Here is a 10,000-nt window from a genome sequence, read left to right as displayed (position 1 = left end):
TTTTTGGTTATATAATCATCTAGTTCTATGCTCTAGTGCAAATTCTTTTAAAAGACATATTTTAGACTTGTTTTTCACATCAATAACAGTACGAAAATTGCAAATGATTCATTAGTTCTTACCTCGTGGCTTTCCATAGAAGCGTTTTATCAGGTGGTCAGCGGATGCTACCATTAGCGCACGCTCTGGCATATTTTTGCATAAAACATCATTAAAATATTTTCTTTATCATATTCAAATATTTTCAAGTAATTTCTGGTTCTTAAAAGCAAAAACTGACACGTTTTCAAAGTGATTGTAAACAAAATGCGAAATTTGACGAATTTCACTACTTACTTACTTACTTACTTAAAATCTCGGCATAGCTAAGAGTGACAGATTGCTATCACATATATTTGTTAACTACAGGTAATTTACTTTTCAAAAAGTAGTGTTAGCCTTTGTCCCCCTAGGTGGTACTCACAACACCCTGGCTCATGCACTATATATATTATTTGGTTAGATATTATCTTAGATCATTCCATAAAAGTTTCGTTTAATGATTTTTCTAGGTTTATCGGCATACAAAAAGGAATATGGCATTTCGGTCGCTTTGGTGTATTGATCTTTGCTGGCACCAAGTTCTCGTGATATCAAACTTCGTTCATTGGTGCTTGGAAAATCATATATACAAAAATGTGAACAATTTAATCTGATGTCTTTTGGACAACCATAATATGATTGAGTCAAATAAAGCACAGAGCAATTTTTATGCCGTCCTTTTATAAAGTAATCGATCAATGGTTTTCGATTTTTTTCGGTAACATAATCGTCAAATATTACGAATTTTTGGGAGCCATCATCAATCAGATCTTCCACAGGAGTGATGTTATCATTGCTGTGAACCAATGGATCATAAGCAACATTTTTTCCAATATCATCAAAAGCTTTTATCATCTGTTGGTATTTGTCCTGTTCAAGATTTTTGGCATACAGATGAACTTGGTCATAATAAACTAACGGACTCATGATTATATGGTAAAGGAACGACCGTTTACGAAAGGGAAATTTGCGTCGGCGAAAACGCCTCTTCGGAATGTAACATTGTGCATCATAAGAATTTGGCGATTAGTCCATCTTGGTAACGTTACATAAAGCAAACGAACTAGCATATAGCGGAATTGGTACAAACGGTTTTAAAGTGAACGTTGAAAATGAACGTTTCATTGATCTATGCTCACGCTCTTGTTTTGTGGCCGGAATACCTCAAAGAAATGCACTAAATTGAGTGCCGTACCCGCAATGCCCCAATTTTTTTTTAACCGGCGGTGTTCTTGTTTTGTGACGTTGCAGTAGCTGTCGTCGTCGCTTTAAAACCTATCCCTTATTCCGTAATGCAGATTTTTTTTATGTTTAGTCTAGAATGCATAGTTTGGAATCTGGAATCCTGTCCTTAGAATATGGAGTCCCGCTAAAATCTGAAATCTGGGCACGTCAGGAATCCTAAGTGTATGGAGTGGGAATTAAGGACAATGGAATCCAGGATCCAAGACTGTCTTAGCCTACCTTCACGGGGCGATCCCAGGCTGTATATTCTATTCATTGTCCATGGAATCCTCATTCAAACATTGAATTTCTCGCACTGCTTGCTCCACTTCTAAAATATGGATTTTACACTGGGAACGACTTCTTGCATCATTCGCGTCTTTTAACCAAAAGAAGTTCTAGGGTTACAGAAATGGGTTTAAATAAGTGAGTTTGTCGCTTGTCTATTTCATCATATTATTATAATTAAGAGCGGAAAACTTAGCTTGAAAGGAGTAATTACCTCGTCATTTCGTCACAACGCCGTACTCTCTCTCTCTCCGCGATGTTGGAAATATGTTTCCAGTGCTGCGGAACCCCACATGTGACAATCACTATTACAAGTAAACGCTTTCAAGTCAGCCAAATCACTCTTGTAAGTTATCATGCACCTACGATACGCGACCATGTAGATGCTCCCAGGTTGGTAACTGCTTTATTACTTTGTTTTCATTATTGTAACATTTCATCTTGCTTTAGAAATAGCAGCGGCCTTGTTCTTAGTCAACGCTTACACTGAATGTATGTTACATGATCTTTTTGTTTGTATTTTTTTTTGTATTATTTGATGTTCGTCAATTAATTGTTATTTCAAAAAGAAACAACTGATGCATGTTGTCGCATCGTTTGCTTTTTGCATGGACTGGAGTAAACTGACTCTATTTTTAGGCCACGTGATTCATCCCACCGGGAGTTATCTCGGTTTCCGTAGCATTAAGCTACGAATAGTTGGCGACGAATTTCTACGTGGGAATAATGTCTCTTGCAAAATAGGAACACAAGCTCTGAATAACTGGAAATTCGCCTGACCCCCTAATTAACCCCCAGGACAGTTTGAAACTTTGTCTATAATTCAATTTGTTTTTGACTGGGACACGTATAAAAGGCGAGGCACGCCCAGCTAAGTGAAAGCTAGTTTCTAAGGGAAATATATTTAAAAATAAAACCTGTCCTACCACGGAGCCAATTTCCAGCAATAAAACAAGGGAGTTCGTTTTTGACGGTGCCTATACAAATTCGAAGGTGTTTTTGCCCGGTTTATGAATATGCGGGAGAAGCAGATCTTAACAAGAGTTATTTAAATCAAAAAAGAAGATAAGAGGTAACAACGCATTTTTCAAATATAAATTATTAATATATTTTAAAATTCAAAGCAGTCTATGGCTTTCGTTTCCAAATTAAAGCTTGATTGTCTCTAAAAAATGCATGGTTACCCCCAATTTTCTTTTTGGATATCAAGAGCATTTGCTAAGTTCTACTTTCTCCGCATAGTTTTAAACCAGTAAACAAGTAAAACTACAAGTTAATCCCTACAAGCCAGTTTCGTGGTCGCCCACTCATCAGGGGATTTAATGAGAATAAATTTTACCATCGCTTATATACAATATAATTTGTCTAATTTATGCAGCGCGAAATTGACAGTTTAGTTGTTGCGTAGGAGGGCTTTGTCTCTGTGGCGGCAAGAAGACACGGGTTCATTACGTTTGTTTAGTGTTGATAGTTCGGGTCTGCAGGTGGTTAGAAATTTTTCTTTGAGGCAGAGGTTACATCTTTTACTTGAGCTGTTGTACGGCGAGTGCGATGAGAGAATGCGCTAGGAAATAAAGTGTTCGATGTTGTTGTCTTTGAGGGTCCAGATATGCTTGCTGAGTTCGATGGAGGTTCTGTATTTAGGGTGGCGGAATGATGCGGTGTGGTTTCTGTACCTTGTTTTGAAGTCGTTCTCTGCGAGTCCGATGTACGTTTCTGTCGTGTTGTTGTCTTTGCGTGTAACGGTGGCTTGGTATATTACTGATGATTGCAGGCAGTTTCCGTCGAGCGGGCATGTGTTCCTTTGTCGGCAGTTGCGTGTCTTGTTGTTATTAGGGAGCTTACGAAACGAGGACGACGACGGCTACGAGGACTTCATTTAAAAATACAAGTTCGCGTTATTCATATCACTACGAAACTATTTCATGTCGTTTCGCGTTAAAAATGTGTAGTAACTGTCGAGGAATTAAACTGGTATGATTCGGTTGGAAGCGTAGAGAGAGAACTGAAAATTCATCGTCATGTGCTAACGTCCTCCACAGAACCTTGAATTTGTCATTTCACGTCGTCATTTAGGAGATGACGGCAAAGAAATGTACCAAAATGTAAAACGCACGTGCAGAGCGTGCAGAGCCATTGTTTTTGCTCAATAAAGCTATTGTTTTGTAGCGTTGTCGTTGCCATCGGCGTCTTCGTTTCGTAAGCTCCCTAATTAATGGTAGCGGCGGGGGCGGCGGCGGTATCATCAGTCTGTATAGGTGCAGTTAGGATGCGTTTGTTATGGTTGTCGATTATTTGTTTCGTGTTGTTCATGCAGCTGTAACTGATCTTGATGGTGTTTCGGTTGAAGATTTTTCTGAGCTTATGATTTTTGGGAAAGAGCAATTTGTATCCGATGTTGGTACTGGTGTTCTTGCTAAAAGGAGGGTTGTCAGAGGATGTTGCGTTGTCGGTTTTTCCGTTTGCTTGCTTTGGCTGGTTCGTACTGCAGAGAGTAGTGGTATCCACTTAGATGACTATCTAACAATAGATATATTAAAGTTAAATGCATTAAAAGATAAAGGATGACTAATCAAAGTAACTAATAATAAAATAGATATCAACAATACATAAATTCATCAATGATATTATTAGTTGCAATCGAGTTCGTGCCGAAAGTAATTTGGCCAATGCTAGCCTTGAAAGAGGAGTAGCTAGTCTTGGACTTTAACTGCGGGCTAGGTAAGCAGTTCCAAACAATGCTAGCACGATAAGTGAAATTGTATGAAGGTTCATGCTTTGTAAATAAATTGTTGATGTCATCAGGAGATAAGTTATGAAAAGCCTGGTATGCAATACAGGAAAGTCTTCTCTTATACATGTAATGCATAGATGACCATTTTGCCATGCTGAGAACTTCATGTTTGGAGGTAGATATGCTGATATTGTGAATCAGTCTGGCAGCACGGATATGCAAGTCCTCGAGGTCAGCCAACAAGTTAGGAGATCCCCACAGAGATATACAATAAGTCACACTTGGCAAGATACCTTAGACGGAAATAAATAGATTCCAAAGAGGATCGGTTGAAGGTCTTCATCTGTTTAAGTTTAGAAATATTTGCGTTAAAGTTTGAAGTAACCATTTTGATGTGAGGAGACCAGTTAAGTTTGTTATCAAGTTTTACTCCTAAGCAAAATGAACTGCAAACACAATTGATGGGTTTATTGTCTATAGTGATGGGTCTGATTGGACCGATGAATGGTGTTTTTGAGATGAACATTACTTCAGACTTGGCTGGATGGATGAACATGGAGTTAAATTTAGACCAGGTAAATAGTTGATGCAAGAGATTTTGAATTTGGATTGAAATGGAGTCAATGGAGTTTTCAATAATATAGGCAGTGGAGTCGTCAGCGAACATTTCTATCTTTGAGTCAAGGGACAAAGGCAGGTCATTTGTAAAGATGCTGAAAGTCCTGGGCCCAACAAGGAACTTTGGGCTACGCCAGAGGTTAATCTCATTTTCTCAGAATTCGTACCATTAATGGACACAAACTGGCTGAACTGGTAGCAGTTATTTAGGTAATTAACAATCCAGTCAAATGAGTCACCACATAGACCTGAAGCCTGGAGTTTTTGAGGTAAAATTTGATGCGAGACACAGTCAAAGGCCTTTTGGAAGTCAATAAAGATTATGCCAATAGATTTTCTTTCATCTAAAGCAAGCCTCCATTTGTCTGTCATGCTAAGAAGCAGCAACTCAGAAGATCTACCCTTTCTGAAGCCCCATTGAGAGGCAGTAACTAGATTGTGTTGCTTCAGAAAAGAATCACGTTGAAAACAAACAATGCGTTCCAATAACTTGCTTGGTATATTTGGAAGTGAAAGTTGACGATTATTTCCACAGTCCAGAATACTACCCTTTTTATGGATACAGTGAACCTCTGCTGTCTTTCATTGCGATGGAAACATGCAATCATCAAAGCTCTTCTTTGCAATGTTAAGAAAGTTATCAATGAAGACATCACCCAGCATTTGCAGTTCTTTGCCAGTGATTTTATCAGGGCCACAAGCTTTTCCCACTTTGATGTAGTGCTTGAAACAATAGGATAGGAGCTCTCTATTGACGGTAAATAAACTGTAAGGTAGGGGTAAGTCTGTAAATGTGATTGACTAGTTAAGTGGAAAGATCCAGGGCCAGAGTTGAGCATATATTGGTATTCATTTGCTTTTGAAAGATTGTCGGTTAAAAGTGAACCAGATTGGGACTTCACTGGGCCAATGCTAGAGCACTTACTGTTGCCTTGGAAGGATCTGACTAGGCTCCAAAATTCTTTACTGCATTTAGCATTGATGAGTTTGCTATTCCAGTAAGAAATTTCCGTTGATATTAACAATTTAGTACAATAATTTCTTTGTTTCTTGTAAGCCAACCACTCCGGAGATCCTCTTGGTGTTTTTTGGGCTTTAAGGAGAAGATTGTATCTCTTATTCAGCTCTTTTCTAAGGGACGAGGTCATCCAGGGCAAACTATTAGATCTAACGTTAGCCATTCTAAGAGGAATATGTTGGTCGATGATGTACTTGTATATGGTTTCCCATGCCCAGACACAATCATCAATATCATCAAAGTTATCACAGATAAACCATGGAGCAGAATCAAGTTCAAGTTGAAGAGCTTTGGTGTCAACTCTTTTAAAATCCCGGGCTAGCTTTAATTAAGGTTTCTCAGAAATCCCTCTCAAATTTACAGTAGCATAAACCAGGTGGTGATCGGATATCCCAGGATTGCAGGTACCATGACCAGAAATCTTGGAGGGAACAGAGCTAACAATCAAGTCAATCAGAGAAGATGAATCGCCGGTGATTCTGATGGGAACGACGATAACGTTCTTTAAATTAAATTTACAAAGTAGGTTCGTAAATTTCCTTTTCAAAGAAGGGTCACACGAGGATGATAAATTATCATTGAAGTCGCCCAATAAGATGATGTTGGAACGTTTTCGCCATAAATGTTCCATTACCAAGGAAAACTCATCGAAGAAAGAAGGGCAGTCAGGGGTCTGTAGATTGAACCAATCAACAGTCGCTGGGGATGGAGAGATAAATCAATCCAAGTGGCTTCTAAAGACGAATTAGAGGAAATTCGCTCGAATCGTGTGCATTTAGGTCTTCAGAAAAATAAATTAAAGATCCTCCACCTTTCCGACCATCCGTCCTGTCACGTCTAGTAATTTTGTAGCCAGGGATATAAATATCCGCATCCTTAGTTCTGCATTGGAGATGAGTTTCAGTGATAGGCAAAACATCGAATTTTAAGGCGAGTAATAATACCTTAACATCATGAATCTTGCCTAGAAGACCATTAACGTTCAAGTGACCTATTTTAAGGCCTTTGAGAGACGACAGTTCTCCATGTAGAATTGGGTAAAGTCGATCTGAAATACCTTTCGACTTCGCGGACTGAAACCTGGTAAGCGGGCCAGGATTTAACGAGATGTCACCAGAAATAAATAAACGAACCTGTTGGAAGCAGCTGGTTGAATTCGCATAATATTGCAGCCTTGACGAGAAGAAGCCTTATGCATGTGGAGAACAAACAAAATGGCGGCCACAAGACCAAGGGCAATCGAACACATAATTTGAGGAATCCTTTTCAGCGACCGTCGAAATTGCTGAATAGAAGCTGGTATAATCGTAGTAGTACTGTACTGTATCGAACTACTTTCAGAACTCAAGAGATAATAAGACGATAAAAATATTAAAACTTTAGATGAGCTAAGAAATACACGTCCAAGCGCCATGCTCACTCATGCTCACTCAGCGGAAACGTAGTTTGAACGCGTTATAAGTTTCCTTTGAGCTGTCCCTGTTCAAGCGATGGTTCGAAATTTCCTTTTTTGCCAAAACAATTTCAATTGCTTTGGGACGGGACTCACACGTTCCAACTTGTAAAATTAGGGTTCGTCAACAAAGATGTTCGTTTCGTGTTTCTGGGGTCTTAGAATAGATTTAGATAAGCATTTAAGAATAAAAATTAGCGAAATAAGTGTTACCCAATGTTTCGATGACATCATTGTCATTTTCAAGTGACAAAAAAATATTTGTCATGGCGACATCGAAACGTTGTGTGAAGCTTATTTCGCTAATTTTTATTCTTTATGCTTTGACCTTCGGACCTCGTTTTTGGAGTCTTCGCTTTCTGCAGCACCGAGTCAACCCTCCTCCTAGTGTTTTTACTTTTGTTCCCATTTTACATGTATCTGCAATGTTCAAAATAGTAACCTTACAGGCTATTCCGGTATTGCGCAGCCTCGCGGAACTGGGGTGAGTTTCAAATTTTAACCAATCGATAAATTGACACCATCACATGAAAGATAACATTGAGATTGGCTATCTGTCCAAGTTTGATGCTTTTAGGTCTTACAGAGACCAAGTTACGAACTCTAAAACATAGTTTAAAATCCATACAAAAACGTCTCTAATTTTGAGGCTGCGTCCCCCAAAACCATATGAACTCTTAAAAATTAGGCACGCAATGCGTACCTGTGGTAGAGCAGTAACACAGCGTTTAATTTCATATTGTCAGCTGTGCTGCGTTTTGTCTTCCAGGAGATTTAAGTTGCGTAATATGTTGTGGTACCGTATATCATTATAGTACCATGGTAGATGTCTTAGGTAAATAGTCCCCTGAGAAGACATGTGGTCACTAGCAAAATACTAAACCCAAAAAGATTGAAGGAAATAAAAGGGAATCGAGAAACATTGGCTTCGAGGCTGACATGTTGATCATTTTCAAGTTCTCTTACAACGTCTCTTTTTACCACAAGTTTAATTAAGCGTGCACTCTTAGCGTCTGACAACTTTCTTATACAAATGTTCACTGAAGTTAAGCCCTGTCCGGCGGGGTGGCCACTTTGTAACAGAACCATAGGACTGAAAATTCAATTTTAACGCTCAAAAATGCGAACTAAGTAGCAAGGTACAGATTTTTTGAGCCTGCTTTGTGCAAAACAAATATTGATGCAAAAGTAAATAAATATTGATGTACACTTTTTAGGAAGAGGAGAAGGAAGTTTTCAGGAAGGTCGGTCGAGAATAAAATATTTTACCATCAGCAACAAAATTTGGGACATGAAAACACCATTAATTTTGAATCGCGAATATAAAAAGTTACCATAAGCGAAACACAGTTTGGGAGATTTTTGCTACGTTCAAATTTTCTATTGTACTTTTGGCTGCAGAAGTAAATCGCAAAATCGAAAGTAACATCGAATTCAGCGTGCGCCGTGATCAAGTTCCCTTGCGTGTTTACTCGCGAAACAAATGATACATCTTTGTCAAAATGATGGCAAAATACCGGGTTTTTGTTTTTTCTAGTTTTGTTTTTTTTTCTTGCAAGTGTTATAAAGTTTGACAAGAAATGTGCGAATTCAAGACAAAGATCACACTCTCTCTCTTGATTATCACCAGGTAATTCCATCGTTTTGGAAATAGCAGCTGCTTTATTGTTCATCAGCGTCACAAATTCGTGCCGATTTCGTGGCTCATTTTGTTAAAAGTCAAGCACGCTTCCAACAGACCTGTTTATTTTCGTGACTTATGCACGCGTTGCGGGCCTATCGGCACCACGGACGTACACTCTTACACTCTTACAACCCGGTGACGAAGTGTAGAGTGCATTTACAGTGCTCTACCACAAAAATTATATCAAATTTGGGACAAAAGGAAAATCCTGTCATGGACCTACTATTTACTGTAGTTAAGGTGAAAATCAGTTTCAGTTTGCCTATTTTTATAAATATTACGGAAACCGTAAAATATTTTAAGAGTTTAAATTGATTTGGGGGACGCAGCCTCAAAATTAGAGACGTTTTTATGGATCTTTAACTATGTTTTCCAGTCCGTAACTTGGTTTCTGTTCGACCTAAAAGCATCAAACTTGGACAGATGGCCAATCTCAATGTTATCTTTCATGTGATGGTGTCATTTTATCGATTGGTTAAAATTGCAAACTCCCCCCAGTTCCCTGCGCAATTCTGAAATGGCATATACTCCAGTCTAAACATTACTTTAAAAATAAGAAAAAGTTCGTTTTATTTGAAAAAAAAGATTGCGAGTTTGCCAGTATTGGACATTTCATTCCTTCCTTTCAGTATGCAGGTTACCAGCCGGCCCGGATCCCAGTGTGCACGCAGGGCCTGCCATTCACGCCGACGCCGCTTGCAGGCAGAGCAGGCAAAACCCCTGATACAGCTACAAAAAACAAAAAAACACAAAAGACATTAAAATCGCTGGCTCAGGTTAGAAATCACCTGGCTGAGTTTAACACTGGTGCGCATCTGATTGCGCGAACGTTTCAGGCTATCAGATGCAAAACTGAGACCAATCATTGTCTTAGGCACCTGGGGCGTTTTCCATTTACAA

This window comes from Montipora foliosa, chromosome 1, assembly GCF_036669935.1.
Source record: "Montipora foliosa isolate CH-2021 chromosome 1, ASM3666993v2, whole genome shotgun sequence".
Classification (NCBI taxonomy): Eukaryota; Metazoa; Cnidaria; class Anthozoa; order Scleractinia; family Acroporidae; genus Montipora; species Montipora foliosa.
This window is presented reverse-complemented; position numbering follows the sequence as displayed.